The sequence below is a fragment of the Triturus cristatus genome, chromosome 4_1 (genome assembly GCF_964204655.1).
Source record: "Triturus cristatus chromosome 4_1, aTriCri1.1, whole genome shotgun sequence".
Taxonomy (NCBI): domain Eukaryota; kingdom Metazoa; phylum Chordata; class Amphibia; order Caudata; family Salamandridae; genus Triturus; species Triturus cristatus.
The window spans coordinates 1,036,262,654-1,036,280,041 of NC_140585.1; the positions used below are offsets into that span (position 1 = coordinate 1,036,262,654).

The window sequence follows — 17,388 nt, forward strand, 5'->3', positions numbered from 1 at the left end:
TAATCATGTTGGAAATGGCAACAGACTTTCCTGTCCTGGTGCCGACTTTCAAGGATGTCACTCTTGGAGCTGGGGGAGAATTACACACACTAGTGGAACAGGTTCTACTCGCTCTGATGGCTTGGAGGATTTCAGGAGACAGTGGGGAAATCCCAGGGCTTTCGGCAGTTGCTTTCCATATCAGTCGTGGGCATCTGGAACAAGGAAAGCATATCGACTGGCTTGGAACAAATGGGTTTGTTGGTGTGTTCCAACGGAATTACGATCCAATTTCAACTGATTTAGTGTATGTGATTAACTATCTGACAGAGTTGTTTGGTTCAGGTTTGTCCTACAGAACAATGAATGTCTATAGGTCAGCTGTAGCAGCCGGACACTGTTTGGTAGATGGCATATCTGTTGGCCAGAACTTACTGACCAGGAAAATCATGCGTAGCATGCGAGTTCTGAACCCACCTACAGCAAATTACACTTCTTTGTGGGATGTTAGGGATGTTTTACAGGTTTTAGCGAATTGGGGCGAGAACTCTACTGTTATAACATTTCTTACAAACTGGCAGCTTTACAATGTCTAGTGTCATTTAGGCAGACTTCCGATGTAAGGGCTCTGGATGTTACAAGCGAGTCCTTTCAGCCTGAGGGAGTTTGTTTTTATATTAACAGTAGAACAAAGGCCTTGTCTACCACTATTTTCTATCCTTACTTTGTGGTGACTCAAAGGCTTTGCATGGTTAAGTGTCTGGAAAAGTATGGGAAAAGAACAGAAGGTTTGAGGAAGGGTGTTGCGCAATTGTTGATTTCACACAGATGGCCTCATTGGGTTGTCTGTGTGTGTGTGTGCCCCCTAACCCCCCCCCCCCCCCCCCAACCTTTGCAAGATGGGTGAAACGTGATGAGCGAGTGTGAATGTGTCTAGATTTGGGTGCATTCCCTTACGGCACCCTTAGTCAGTATCAAATGTTTTTGTCTTGGGGGTGGGGGTCGCTTGCAATACCGAAGAGCTGCCGATTGGTCCAAGGAATGTTTAAAAGTTGCTATTTTAGACCTCTTGCAAATTGATATTGTGTTAACAGCACTGTCAACTTGCTTAATGTTAGCTTTTGTGTCCTGACATAAAATCTATTGGGCAAAAAATCTGGATTTTATTAATGACAGGGAGGCTAGGATTATCCCACTGCATAAATACCCACCCAGCTGGAGCAAAGACATGTTATTTGTATTTTCGTTCAGAATAAGTAGAGTTGGGAAAATATTTGGAATAACCTTTGGGGAGCATTTGCCTTAGTTTAGTTCTGTGTTTTGGATTAATCTTGTTTGCAGCAATGAAAGAAGGAAGATGGCTGCATGTTGATAGACTATAATATTTACTGAAAGGTTTTAAAAGTTATAAATTCTTCCTATTGTTACTGCTGCAGGCAATAAAAGGACATTTGGATAATCTTAGCCTCCGTGTCATTAATAAAATCCAGACCTTCTGCTCACAAGGCTGTAAAAAAATCTCCATTTTTCCACTAGATATTTTTTTTATCAGGTGGCTATTAGAATTTTAGGTCACATTTTCAATAGATATTTCCACGTTCAGAAGACTTGTGGTTCTTGCTTTTGTATTCAGTAAGGTTAGAAAAAAAGTTAGCTCCTACTAACATTGTTTATATATCTATAAAGTTGTGAGATGTCTCCAACACATGAGACATTTCAAAAATCTTTTTCCATAGCGATCTGGCAATGTATGTATGATTCACAAAGGTACATTGTATGTGCCTCACTGCATCCTATGTGTACGTACTGTGTGCATTGTACACATGTTATGCAGATGTACCATTTACACAGGTGGGCACTTGTGTTTTTGGATTGACCACTTGTGTTGGATTCAAACTAGATGAACACTTGCAAAGGAGTATGCTTTCATGTATTCAGAAAGTTTGGAAACTCTACTTGGCCAAAAATGAATCCTCTTTTGGTGGTGCAAAAAGTGGGTATGCTCTCCAGTGTGTACAGCACAGTGTTTATATCTGCCGTTAGCTAAGAACTTGTGATTTATCTAAAATTCTATACATAATATGCTTATCTTTGGGGGCTTTGAGCCAGCCTTCTCAATTCATTATTCTGTTGTCATTCACATGTTTCTTCTGCCCACTACAGCATGTGGTCACTGGGTCTGCCCATTACAACAATTGGCTCTTTTCACTGCGCGTGACGTTTTTATGCTGTATCACAAAGAGTGCATCCACACACAAAGTAGGTTCCTTACATGCCAGGTGCTACTATGGCAATGTGTGCTATTTGAGAACAAAACATTTTTTTTTGCTTTTAGCCAATATAATCTTTTTAGGTCTCACCTGACCCAGCGCATGCGCTGGTCTGGCGAGACTTATTGAGAGGGCTCCAAAAAGTGCTACCAGGCCAGCCTAGAGCTACAGTGCATGTGCGCGGGCGCGCGCACCTCGCTTGACCGAGATTACTTTCACTTTCGGGGCCGCCGCTTTGATGTTTGATCGCGCTCACTTTAGCAGCCGCACGGCCGCTTGGCATAGCCAATAGGTCTCGCTTTTGTGACCTTATAAGTATTTAGTTATGCAACTGTTGCATTGCTAAACACTTATAAGGTCCCAAAGGCGAGACCTATTGGCTATGCCAATGCTTGTTTTATATTGTCAAGAGCCAAGTAGCTCCTCCAATAAGGTTTTTTACAAAAACTGACAAAACAAGCATCGACAAATCCAAAAGCCTAGCAGCCAGTCGCAGACTTATTGACTTTGCCAATGTGTTAGAATATGTGTGTTGGAAGGTGTATTACTGGTTTATACATCTTTTCCCACATGGGAAAATATACTGTGAAAATAAAGTATATACTAATTTGTTTTCTAACCAATCACATGTGGGATGCGTTCATTGAGCATATTATTGCAGGTAGGGGTTTGGAGATTTGACTTCGTTAATGAGTGGAAATGATATACATGCATGTAGACTGCTGCATAAGGTATTACCATGAGTGACAATAGAATGTATACAAGTGGCAAATAAGTAAAAAACGAAACCTGTACAAATGTAACTTCAGGTTATTAACACCATTTGAATAGAACCGAATCCTTCATTAGTAGGACATAGTGTAGTTTACACATTTTAAATGAAAACCTTTGAGAGCCAGCCCCATGAAGCTTAACAGTGTGACATACCGCAGTATTAAGACATTCTTATTGCACTTCTGCATTGCTGATCACATACCCAAAACCCACCAGGTTACAAAAAAAACAGCAACTCCTTTTAGTATAGGGTGCTAACATCAGTTTTTCAATTTTCCTGATTTTAATCAGGCAACCTCCTTATTGTAAATGCCAGGGTTCTTTTAACATACTTTTGAGTGCCTTCGGAGAAGATTGCCATTAGTACAGATATTCTTGATTTGAAGGTCATACACCAAACCTACTCTAAATGTGTATGTTTAGCGCATACTTGAAATGGATGTTTGTGGTAATGCTCCAAATATGGAACACCATGTTAAGTCAAGGGGTGAGGGGCTTGATTTAAAGTTAGATGCTGACGAATCTGGCATTATTCTTCATTTTATTACCAGGATATAAGGAGAGTGTATCCTGTGTCAGTATGTAACAATTTTTGAGAAGGAACACAAAGTGATCGGTCACCAAACAATAGAAAGGAGAAATAATTACTCAAAGCCGTAAAGAACGAGGTAGAAATTCAGCCCTATAAACATTTATGTTAAAGCTTAAAGAATGAGGGAGTGATCAAGACATTTCTTTGCAAATAAACTCTTCCATGGCATAATTGTTGGAAGTCTGTACTTAGATCTTTGATTTTGTTTGGGTGAGCACTACTTTTTGCAAGATAAATTGGCTGGGGCTGGCTATGCTGAAGTAGGTATTTTGTTGCAACTCTAGTTCTAATTAGTTTTTCTTCTTTGGAACACTTTCCTGTCTACATGAGTGTCTATATTCTGACAATGCTTACTTGCAGGAATTAGTGTCCTGATAAACTGATTCGAAGAACTCCAAGCTCAGATCAGTTTTTCCAAGCTGCCACCTTCCCTCTTTGACTTCTGGTGGAGCCCTGGCCAACCTACAGGTAAAATTTGTTTATTTTTGAAGCCTTCCACATATACCTTGCAATCAGGGTTATTTTCCTTGTACTTTGACTTTGTGGTTTAGCAATAATTACGTTTTCCAGATTTACTGAATCAGTTTGTAGATTGCAATTTAGTCGTGAACATCCAGGCTGATACCAATTACTTACATTGTATTTCCTTATAATTATCACCGTATCCTGTAATATTTAGTTATTTGTTTTTAATGGTTTAGTCACTCAATTTTTTTTTTAGAATTCCTGTTCAAGTGTGCATGTGTTTGATGCTCTTTACTTAGGATTTAGTTTCATCATTTCATGCTTTCCACTTGTAAATTTGAACAAAGTTGTATAAGATTTTAAAACTAATTTCATAAGGACACACACTTAGATATGTGTTACCGCCATTGCACTATCAAGGTTCTGATTAAGTATAGCACCTTACTGATTGGGTATTTTTAAACCAGAGAACCTGATCTTCACTGGCACAACTTTGGATGTTTCAACCATTTTGTGACACATGACCCTCTGGAAATATCCATACAGTCTAATGTATTTCAATGACACCGTCACATTGCAGCAGCGCTTCAGTGTCGCTATAAGTCTGTCAACACGATGAGTTAACAATTGCTAAACCTGTGCGAAAGATCTCCTCTAATGTCTGGCAAATTTTAATTCACCCAGTGATGGTGTTTGTTATTAATACACATGTTTACAAATGTCATTATTTACCAGGCTGACTAAAGAGGCAGCAGAACAGAATTGAGGCTTGGATGTTGGGCTGCCTGACCTATTAAGCGCATTGTTCATTATACCACCATGAGTGATGTGGTTGTGTGTTGAATTAGTAACTGAGCCACATTTGTCCCTTTTTGTCTCATAGTATCTCACCTTACCTTACCTGTCATGCTATGTTGAAGGGTAGGCCAAATATTTGAAAGAGGGTGGGGGTGTCTCGTTTTGCATAGTTAGTTTATACTGGAGTATGTGGAAGAAACAGTTTTCAAACATTTTGACAGTGGAAAAAATGCTTCATTGGCACCTTTTGGGAAATGAAATATGGAACACATTTCCTTGCCTGCTTTAATTTTTAGAGGGGTTAGTCTGTCTTTTTTTGTTTGTTCTGAGTGTCCATAAATGCAACCCCTTAAGTTAAGCGTTACATGATAAAGGGAGTTTGGGGTAACTTGGCATTAAGCGCTTTGAGGTCCTGTCTTGGGAGTGAGGCAACTTTTTTGCCAGAATGCATTTCGGATCCAAATAGTAGTTTGTGTTTTTTTTTTTTTTTGTTTTGCTAATCCCCTTTGGAACGCTTCAGAATTAGTCTCCTTGAACTTAGTGCAGCTAAGGTGCAGTCACAATATCCTAATTTACTTCACTGATTGAACAGTGTAGGGGTGAACGTGGAACTGGCTATAGTTCACCCATGTACACTACATGCTTGCTAATCAATATTTTGGTTGTTGAGTATTCTTCATGAAAAAGATTCTAGATCATATTTAAGCACGAGATTTAAGTGAGTGGCGCCTTTCCGTGCGTCTGGTTTTGAGTTTTGGCTGCTGTTGCTGCATCTCCAGGCTCTACCTCGCGTTTTCTCTTGGTAACACTTCTTGTATGCGATTATCACCTGAGAGTAGCTAGAGGTTGATCTCTGAAATTTGCTAATTGGTTCTGGCAGCTCCTACTGTTGTCTGTACCCATGCTTCTTTGTGCAGTGCCAGGGGACTGCGTTGTTTGTGCCCAGACAATGCTGAAATTCACTCTCTTGCTGCCATGTTACTAATGAGAATAGGCAAGAGCTGCTTAGTTGTTTTCTGTAAACAAGCCCACTAGACACCGGTAGCAATCGGGAACTTTCCATTAGTTTGGGCACAGAGATGAGAATTATTTTGAGTGTAATGATTTGTTCAGTGAATATTGGCCAAAATAAGTTTCTCTGATCTGTCAATTTAGACATTAAAAGCACTGTTTTTACTGGGACAATATAAGTCCGGAGGATCCTGTGTAAACATGATCCTATTTTAATTTGAGATGGTTTCCGTGGGTCTGTGAATGTTGTTCATTGGAGGATAGCTAGACTTATTTGTGTGGATCCCTGTTTTTGCTTCGCTGTTTAAAGTATTCCAAAAAGAAATATAAATGTGTTATGCATGGGCACAGATTAATGTCATGAACATATAAGACATACGGTGATCAGAGTAGATTCACACGTTCCTGTGCTTACTTGTGATGTAAATAGTTTTCAAATCTAACCTTTACGTGTATGTCTTCTGATGCTGCACAGGTGCATTAAAGGTTCCACCTAAGGCAGTATGTTGGGTTCCCATTCCTGCCTGATCTATTGGGACATCTGTTCTTGTTTCAGTTCCCATCTAACCTGTTGAACTGTCTTAAAATGTTCCACGTTACCTGCTACCTAAACTATTGGGGTTTCTTCTCCAGATGACTTAACGCATTGGAGTATCTTGGTATGTTTCATATGGCATGTAACGTAACCAACTGAGGTGACTTGGAATGTATCCTACACCATAGCAGGGGCATTATTAATCACTCCCCATATTCTGCTTAAGCAGGGGATGGGTGCCACTGGGCAGTCCTCTATAGCCTAAATCTTTTCAGTTGTTGTTTTTCGCTCTTTTTGCTTTGATCTCCGACGCTGGTCTCCAAACAAAAGCACATATATCTTAGTGGATTAACAAATGGAACACAAAAAGGAGGGATGGAGAGATAACTGGAGAAAGGATAACAGCAGAAAAAAGAATGGCAGCAGGAAAGACATTTCAAATAGGGATGGAGAATAAAGGAATAAATAAATAGGAATGAAAATGGACTAGAAGGATGTAGTTGAGGCGGGAAGGAAGCTAGAAGAGAGCATCCTGGAGTGAAACAATGCTGGAATAAAATTGTAGGAAGAATAAAGGAAAGAAAGGTGGTGACTGGTTGAAAAGAACAGAAAAAAATACAAAAATAAAGGAAGATAAGGTACAAACTGAGACCTCAATCAAAAGCAAAGCAAGATGAAAAAATGTGGAACAAATGTATGTAAAGGAAATAAGGCAAGCAATTAAGGGAAGCGAAGATAAGAAAATATTGAAAGTGGATAACGAGAACAAATATGGAATGAAATAAAGATGGAAATAAAAATGGAAAAACACAGCTAGAAAGAAGGAAGCAAAGATGGAAACAAAATGAAAAAGATGTATGAATGAGAAATTTAAACCTTGAAAGCTTTGCGCCTTAGGAAGATATCACTGCATTGATTTAACCTTCTAAAATACATCTGAAGGCCAGTTACCTCACTGCATCGTGTCTGGATGATTGTATTCTGTGTCATAGCTGTCTTTGAATATAGACATGAACCACCTTCCTCCCTATTGAAGAGGGAAAGCACCTGGCAACTGGTCAATTAATTCCTTAACTATACCCTCCTGTCTAAATAGCTGGCTCTGCTCTACTTTCAGAGACCGTGAAGTCTCGGTCTAAAAGTCAACATTCTCCCATCTAAAGGATAATGGATATTTAAAACATTTCCCTGGCTATTTTCTTTTTTAATGAGTGGTGGGTGTTAAAGTATGCTCTCAGCAAAATGTATTTATTTCAGATAATTTTGAAAATGAAAGCTTTGTACAAAATTGTGTTCCGGATCTCTGACATGGGGGAAGTGTATTTTAAGGTTCATATATTTGTTTTAAAGATATCTACAATACGATAAAGAGCTAGGGTAAAAAACAAATGCACTTACTTTCATAACCTTCGTGGTCTCTGTCTTCTATTTTGAGTGGTGTATGTAAAAGTTATGATTGTGCATCGTCTAAATAGTCCACCACTTCCAATTCTTGCAAATTCGTATTTTATACATTTACTTTCACATGTCCGGTCTAAGGTTAGAACAATATTAAAGTCTGCGTTGATGCAAATGGTGGCTTTCTGATTGCACTTAGCAATTGATGATTTTTCACCGACGCGTGCTATCCACAAACAATGGCGTTGTAGTGATAAATGATCATTAATTTAAATCTACAGATCCAGTGGATCATTGGTTACATGTTAGCTGATCTGTAGTCTAATAATGTCAGGTAATTTTCTGTGACTATATTCTTTCCCCAAATATTGGATATTGAGCGAGGGCTGTAGTCTTCTTTGTGTTCATGGAGCTACTGTCACATAACTACAATTCATTTCTTATTGTGACCTGGTCTGATTAACCCTATATATAGCCTTCTGATAACTTCAGACTGTTTCATATCTTAAATTGCCAGAGGCATCCTTGTACCTTTACTGGGAAACCCTTGTATATGTAAGCTCTTAGCAACCATTTACGAAGGACATTGCTGAACGTTGGGCTGTTGCGTTAACTTTCAACATAAAAAAAAAATGGTTAACCCACTTTAAATGAACCAACTTTCCTATAGCATGATTTCTGTTTCTAAATGCATGGCATGATGCTTGTATTCTGCATAGCTTTATTAAAGTATTTTTTGAGATACGCAGACAATGATAGCAGTGACGTATTGTGCTTTTGTAAAATGACACAAGGAGTAAATGTGTGGTTTTGACAACTACTGTTGGGCCATGAAAGAATAGTCAGAATTTTATATCTGCGTATGACTTTTTTTGTTATTTTTATTCTACAGTTTTTTATTTCCTGATTATCTGCTCGCTTCACTTTAAATAGTCCATTCCACACATCCCGCCTTTGTCTCTGCATTAATGCCCTGAAATATCTGAACTGCTGTGTTCTACTGAATTAATCCAAAATGCATACTTCTGCTGCACTAAACAGTACTATACACCCTTGATTACATAAATCATGTCTTCTCATTTTAACTATTAACGAAGTAATAGTGATGCCTATAAATGCAAAAATTAAAGGCTAAGTCTAGATAATTAAACTTAATGTGCAGAACTGTTTTAAGGGGCAAAAGAGATGGAGACGCAGGTCCTATTCTAGGTCTCATAATTTTTCATCCTGAGGAGTGACTATCTATTAACCCTAAAATGCGGTCACACTTATATCTTTCTCTGGAGATATAAAGTGCATCCATATATGTAGAGATGATTTGCTTGTTTCCCTAGGCATTTTTATGGTGTTTTGTCTCTGTAGGATCTGCCAACATTTGCTAATGCTCTGATTAGCAGCAGCAGTGCTTTTTTTTTTTTTTTTTTTTTTTTAAATGTCATAAAGGAAGCTGCGATTTCTCCCTCCAGACATGCCTGCGCTTTTAGCTTTGATACAGACAAACGCCCCAGTTAAATTAATAAAGATGCACTGTGCTCATGGACGAGATGCACGTAGACCAGGGGTGCTAAAAACACGATTGGAGTGGCAGAGGGATTTAGGTATGAACATTGACGACAATGGATGGCGATACAGTTGTTCTCGGACAAAGGAGCTATCGCTCCATGAGAGACGCCGGCTAATACAATTCAAATTCATAAACAGTGTTTATTACACACCGGAGCAACTGTTCCGATACGGATTGTGTAACTTTGCTGAATGCCAATGATGTCGGGAGCGAGAAGCCGTGTTTATACATACTGCTTTGTATTGCACGGGGATACACAAATTCTGGGAAAAGATCTTCATAGAGCTGGGAGTAATGGCGGGCTGTCCCAAAGAAATTGACCCAATGCTGGTTCTATTAAATATGGAAAGTTAATAGGCAAGACAGTTAGGAAGCTGGTAGCCTTTGGTCTACTACTAGCCAAATGTCGAATGGTGACGCGATGGGCTAGGGGCCCTATCCCGGCACTGGAGGATTGTCATTCGGATTAGGTATACTGCAATACGCAATCAGATGTATATAGATACTCCTGCCACTCCAGAGCTGCCCTAAAAACTACTGGACTCCATATCAAGAATACTTAGCAGGGGTAGACACAGGAGACCTGGAGGTGGAGCGGGAGTAGATACCCAATATGGCTAGTGATTGGCTGGGAAAACTACTGTACGAGTAATGTGAATTGTAGTACACTGTGGTTGAATTATGAATACAGAAGGCATGGGGCCTGAACCGATAAAAGGGGACCTATGCTGTATGAGAATCTATTCTAAGGTTGTTTATCTTATACTGGGTCGAAGGAATGCTATCATGACGTACTTGTCCAAGCACCTGGAGTGCTTCTTTCTTGAAGATACTGCTATTATGAACAGGGATTTTTACTAAAGCATAACATACCGATATGACGTAATATTGTCCATGATTTATCCAGCCAGACTGGATGCTTTTCACGAATTGTCAATAAATTACATTTTAAAAAAGGAAGGGTACGATTTCTCACTAGGCAATATTTGTTTAGGTCTGCTTTGGAGAATGAACAGGCATAGTATAACACTGGTGGTGTTATCTCATTCAATTAATCTTAGCAGTATTGCCCAACTGTATTAAGTATCCAAAGCTAGAAATGATCTGGTCATGTGATATTTAATATATTGGCCTTTGGTAACTGCTCATTCACTAGGAGTAGTTTCTTAGGCTGAGAGTGAGAGAAGGAGGGGCGTAGGAGGCAGGAAGGAGAAAGTGGTCACCAAGACACCTCTTACCTGGTTTACTAATTTCTCGTCAGAGTTTCTAGAGGCGGAGATAAACATGCACTATAAATGGTGATATATGTAGCAACTTTCAGAGTTTCATAATGTCTGGTTGTTTCGAAAAGTAAATCATGGCTTCCAGATCTGTTCTGGAGGAGATGGTTTAACACACTGCGTTCTTTTTGAATACCTGTTGATCTTAATTATGGAACAAAATTATTCATCTAAGCAGCAAGTTGACCCAAAATTCCAGTCCTTTCTGAGACACCTTGGTCCATCATAAAGAGCTTTCGTATTTCTCTTGCCATAGCTTTATTTCTCACATTTAAATTCGTTCCCTTCTTTGTAAAGACTAATATCAGTGGAGTACTAATTAAGGTACCAATAGATTATGTTTAAAATTAAAATTTTCAATGAATATTACCATCAAACATTTGGTAGAAAACAGATTTCTGTATCTTCACACAATATTGTACCTTTGAGACTTCCGAAAAAAAAATTAGTTCATTTGGTTTTGTCCCAGGAAATCTTGTATAAAGTTGCTTTGCGGGATTGCATTTAAAGCCTTCACGTTTTGTGGTAAGAGATGAACGAGGTTCATAACTGGGTAGATTTGTACAGTAGGTTTTTGTTTGGGTTTACTATTGTTTGGTGCCAGCATGGTTCTCCTAATATTTTAGTTCAATAAAAAAATGGTTTTCAAAATGGGTATAGTCAGAATTAAAATACCCCTTTGCATCTAGTACCGGGCCCGCCACACTGCACACAACATGGCGAACACAGAGATGACATTGTTTCCTACTGGTACCTTACTCCCACACCTCTCCAGGCGTGGTGTCCGGGACGCATGTAGGAATGCTTGAGAGCCTGCGGTGGGACAGGCACCTTATTGTACCTACTATGGCATTGCCCGAAGCTGGTCTGCTACTGGGAACGAATCCTAGAGGGCATGGATAGGGCCTTCAATACAACTATCCCAGGTTCCTGGCATACACTATACTGGGGCTCCCTAACCCCGTGACATATCCTCTGTTTTCGATGAGGGAGAGGCAGATTGTCCTGGCTTTAGGGGTAGATCATCAGGTCCAACTCCACCTGGGACTCCGACAGGATCCCCAACATCACATCTTGGTTACGAAAACTATGGTACATTTTGGGGATGGAAAAGCTATCCTTCACTGTGGAATCGAAACATGACTTACCCCGAGCTGTGGGCCCCTTTCATCACCATCCTGTCCACTGAATTCTATGAATTGACTTACCAGACTTATCTTAAGCTGTTGCGCTTGCTCCCTTCGGTGCAGACGCCCGCTGGATTAAGTCCCACCGGAAGGGCTGAGGAATGGCCCTCGCTCACTCAGGTCCATATATCCGGCCACCATACCGAAGATGTAGGTCACTGATTCTACCCTTTTCTGAAGGCGTAATGGTGGGTGGAGGGGGAGTTATGTGGGATGTTAAGAGTTATGATTTTTGATTGACTTGACGCTGCCGGCCTCAGGGTTGTAGGTGGACAGCTGTGTATATCAACTGGTTTGCTTCTGCTTTATACAATATACAGAATTGATCCATAAAATACCCAATCGATAAATAAGAAAATGTGTTTTGCTGAAAATGCATTTTAGAAATGCTAATTTATCAAGTGAACCCCTGGGTTGCTTTATTTCTTAGTTCTGGCTATCCGTGGGGCGTGTCCTCGGCAGCGCCACCATGGATTTCAAACACAAGCCTATCGCAGCCGGCACAACCTAATTAAAGTCCTACTTGGCAAAAGATTATCATGCTGTGCCTTTATTAACAGCTCCTGGACATATGTTATTTCTAGCTAGCTTAATCATGTTTGTTTTCCCCCAGGAGGATGATGTGCATGTTGAAAATGTTAGTTGGTCTGCTTTCTGTTCTGAGCATAAACACAGCATGGCAGGCTGTATGTCTGTTGAATCTACCTGTTGTGTGCCAAATGAATAATTGCTGGAGAATGCTTGAAGGATTTTATTTTCACTTATGGAAAAATGTGCTTTTGGCAAATGCAATATCCAAAATTAAAGTATATTCATTTAGCTTCTAGAGTTCCAGAGTAAAGCAAATTATCAGGAATTGTACTGGGGTACTGTGTATGCAGTTGAGGCTTATGTTGGATTGAAGTTGAATAATTAATTGCTTCTGAGGTGTACAGCATTTCTAATTCAATTCAAGTATACGTTCATTTCTGAGCTGGCACGCTATTCTTGTGTAATGAGGGTTTATAGTCCATCAGGAGTAGAAATACGGCCACAGTGCATGGAGCATGGGGAAGTCGGATGTTTTCCTGTAAGTAGATGGCAAGAGGTTAGGGTTCACTTTGAAGTTTTAGTGTATGAACTTGTTTTGAGAATATTCTGGAATGTATTTGGTTTGTCCACTTTCTCTAGTGTGTGACATAGCCTGGGTGCTCCCCGGAAGGAGGATTGTATCTCGTTTTCAAGCATTTTCACTATTGGTCACAAGCCAGTTAGTGTTCAGTCCGCATTTGGCATATCAGGGTAACTTTGCCAGCAAGATTGGTTGATTTCTGGTAAGGTGCCCTTGTAAGGAAAGCCGTTCAAAATAAGACTCTAGTTTATCCTGGGTGCTAATGGTGAATTTACTAGAAGAGATTCATAGTAAAAGCCACCTACCTCTTAGACAATGTGGGCTGTGCAACCTTTGACAGCTTGTGGAGTGGGCAACAAGAATAAGAGTTTGTATAAAAAGTAGTATTCCCTTATGATGACTGGATAAGACGATGGAGCAAGACTAGCTGAAATCTGAGCGGAGGTAATGTGGGTGGAGATTTTGAAGTAACCAGATTGGGATGGGACACTTTTAGCAGAGATGCCTTTTTTTTATTAAAATTTTTATTAGTTTAATTAAATAGACATTAGTGCAGTAGCAACAAGGCATATAATACACATCATAAATGATGTGCACTACATATACAATGATTTGCATTAAAAAGGAGATGTACACAGATAATTATAAAAGATTAAAAAGGAGAAATACCCAGATAACTATAGTAGATTAAAAGTGATACTCCATATATCTCGTCTGACATGCATCCACAGGCATTCAAACATATTTAAACGACTGTACATTTCATACATATATTAGGTCCACTAAAACGTCTAAAATAAAACGAACGTCAATCTCAGTTACCCCTCATCAAGTAAAGCAGTCATAAATAAAGTGCCAAAATACTCAACATGAATAAGTCTATCGCAGTAGTACCCATTATCACCCAATATATCTGAATTAAACTAAATTCCCCTTCTTTCACCCTCAAGGACTCTGTGAGCGATTCGACAAATTTGTAGCTGCTTCTGGCCATCAGACTATCCACCAGGTGTTCCCAAACTTAAACCCTTCCAATTTTTCTTCGCCCTCTCTTTATCTCACAAAGCACAGCACTCTCAAAACTTTCCCATTTAACCATTTCTAATGCCATCTAGTAATTTGCGGTCCATGTGCTGATTTCCAGTGCAAGTCTTGTTTTGCCAGAATCAAACCCAAGTCAGTAAATCTATTTTTGGAGCAAGGGTATCCCCTAGGAGGCAGACCAAGGGTGTACAAGGGATATCCTGTAAGGTTGTTCCATTAACTCGTTCCGTGCTCATGACGGAACCACGCCGTCATGAGCCACGGTTGCCGTGTGCTCATGACGGAGTGGTTCCGTCATGCTGCGGCCGTTGGCGGCCGCGCCGCCCACGCGGCGCTAACTCCCCGCCTGTGCGGGCGATTAGCGCCGTGGGCGGAGTCATGACGGAACCACTCCGTCATGAGCACAGCCCAACCGTGGCTCATGACGGAGTGGCTCCGTCATGAGCACCGCGCCACCGCGCTGCCCCCCCCCCCCGCACCCCCCAGCGCTGCGGCGGAATTTCCGCCGCAGCGAAGGGGTTAATATAATCTATTACTTCCCTCCAGATCCCTGCTAATGAAGGACCGGGCCATACCATCTGGAACATTTCTACCCCCCAACTTCCCACATCTAGTGCATTTTGCAGCAGCTGTCGCATAGAACCTGTTAATCCTGCCAGGTGTTTGATATGTTCTATGCAGGATATACCCCATCCCAGTCTACATCATTGATTTGGAGCTCCCAAGTCTCTTACCTAATTTATATTTAACTCTGCAAGAAGAGAAAGAATATTTGCACGGTATAGTTATGTAACCACTCGTACACACCGTGTTGTTGTACAGAGCTGTTGACACACCTGGTGCGTGGCAGGTTCATCATCTCTATTTCTCCAATAATTCCTCATTGTTGCAACCAATGCCCTGTGTACTATAAAATTTCCTCTTGATATATCAAATTCTTCAGTCAGGTCTTGAACCCTAAGCAATACTCCATTCCAATATAAATCCCCAACACGGTTACCCCAAAGGTAGTCTGCCTTTCAGTCCCTGCTAAAGCTTCTACCTGGACCACTATTTTCATCCATTTTAATGGCATGTCTGGCAAATAGGGTACCTGGACCCTGGTTTGCTGCAGGCAACGTCACCAGCACTGCTGTCACTAGGAGCTCTTGAGATATTGCAGGCAGTCTACACCCAGGAAGCAAGAAGACTTTTAATAAGTCCTGTAAATCAGGCAGTGAGCAAATAACACCCTCCTCAATGTTCATTTGACTGTAAACCCACTTGTTTAACCATTGTAGTTGAGCCACCAGATAAGATTCAAGATCAGAAGCAGCCATCCCTCTGTCTGTTACAGGGCGCTGTAGTTTTGTTACTGCTACTCTATGCCTACCTGCTCCCCAAAACAATTCCAGAAGTAGCGATTCCAGTTTTCTAAAGAATTGGCTAGGCAACACCAACGGCAGTGTGTTAAGAAACAGAGCAATCTTGGTTGCGCCACCATCTTAGCTACTGCTATTCTGCCAGCCAAAAATAATGGTAAACTCGTCCAAATATTAATACTAGTTCTAAGTGCTCCAGCAGCTGCTCCAATGTTCCCATCTAATCTTGCTGGCCATTATATATTTTAACACCTAAATATTTAAGGCAGGTAGGGCTCAAATTGCGCCCATGTAAATTCAGGGGTGGTGCGGCATCTCGGCACTGTGAAAACTAGTGAAATTTTTGTCAATTGACATGTTGCCCAGATACTATACCAAAGCGGTTTCATAAGTCTATACAACCAGGCAAATCCATCTCAACATCTCGAAGATAGAGCAGCATATCGGCATGTAATGCTGCAAAATGGGTCTGCCCAAGAACCTCCATCCCATGATAAAAATTTCTGTTGCAGGCATAACTGGCCATAGGCTCCATTGTGATAGCAAATAATAAGGGGGACATTGGACGCCCCGATCTAGTTCCGCGTCCCACATCATAGGGTTCAAGTACCACTTTGGACCTGTATAGAGAAGTTTGATCTATCGATTACATTTTGCACCTAAACCCATTTGAGCCATTAAAGAATATAATAACTCCCAGCTTAAAATGTCAAAGGCTGCCTAAATCTCTATTACCATGACAGCTATCCTCTCCTTATGCACAAAATCAGCAGTTAAGAGAGAGATGAGCCTCTGAATATTATACACCGTATTACGCCCTGAAATAAAGCCCGCTTTATCAGTATGAATGAAAGGGCATATGTGGGAAGAGTCTGCTCACCAGAACATGACTTGGACTTATATAATCTACATTGAGCATAGACAATGGCCTATAGGATCTAACATCCATTGAAGGGCAGCCAGGTTTCAAAAGAAATGACCAGTGCCTCACATATCTTCCAAGATGTAGAATAATTGATTCTTGTATGCAGCAAAGAACTCTACAGGTAAGCCATCTGCTTCAGGAACATTACCACGCGCCATGTTTATGGCACCTCTAATTTCTTGTATAGCTATGTACCCCCTGTCCCCCTCCCCCACCCCATCATCTGCATCCCAATGCGAGAGGAAATCATGAATATCCTAAGGTAGTGCTCTAGGCGCTGGAGAGTATAGGAAAGTTTAATATTCACGAAAGCGAGTGTTCAAAGCAGCTTGATTATATAATGCTTCATCTGCAGCAGTCCAGCTCCAGAGTCATGCTTGTGTGGCTTTTACATTGAAAGGTCATCCAACTAAGAACCTGTCTGAGCTGGATTTTGAAACAAACGTAGTATTGTTTGCCTTGTACAAAGATACAGCATTTCAGGTAGAGATGATGGGGATAAACCTTCAGATGTATTTAATTAGCTGCTTTAAGTGTTAAATGTCAAGTTTATGTAGGACATCCACTTTTTGATATTCATTCAGGCATGCTTGAAGAGGTACAATTCCTAGGATTCGGGAGATGCGGAAGTATAGCTGACTGCAGTGTGCTTCATGGTGGATGAAGGCCGTATGTTAGGTTAAGCGGTCACATAAGCATTCTGTCTAGATGGGGAAAAAGGAAACCATTTGGACCTATCAGGCCCTGAGTTAATAATGAAAGAAATTGGAGTAACTCTGATGGATAACTGAAATCAAGCCCATTTGATTTACCGGTCCGCAGTCGTCCTACTAAAGGAGGCTGCCAGTTAACCCAGTGGATGGGTGTATGAAAGGCCACAGTCCTAGAAAAATCATTGAGAAATGCCATACAGAATTTTAAATTGGCAGTATGAGTTGCACCTTTTGGCATGAATGTGATTGTTTATGCAAGGTCTGTGGTGTCATCTTCAATGTCATGATGGAGAGTGTCTATTAAGGTGTCCTATATCTTTGCAACCTGGGAAAGTGATAAGTCTCCTTAGCATTTTCACCTCTGGCACATGACGCATGCAT

At 40.6% G+C, this 17,388-nt stretch overlaps 1 protein-coding gene across 4 annotated transcripts in view; it reads left to right on the forward strand.

Annotated features, from left to right (window-relative positions):
- The window catches only part of PLXNB2 (plexin B2), a 774,339-nt gene that overhangs the window by 206,525 nt on the left and 550,426 nt on the right, over positions 1–17,388 (forward strand). For 2 of the 4 annotated variants that reach the window (XM_085653975.1, XM_085653972.1), the window contains exon 3: positions 3,976–4,083. The exons of the other annotated variants lie outside the window; for them this stretch is intronic. The gene's annotated coding sequence lies outside the window, so the exon portion shown is untranslated. The remainder of the gene's footprint in view (positions 1–3,975; positions 4,084–17,388) is intronic. 4 annotated transcript variants of the gene reach the window in all.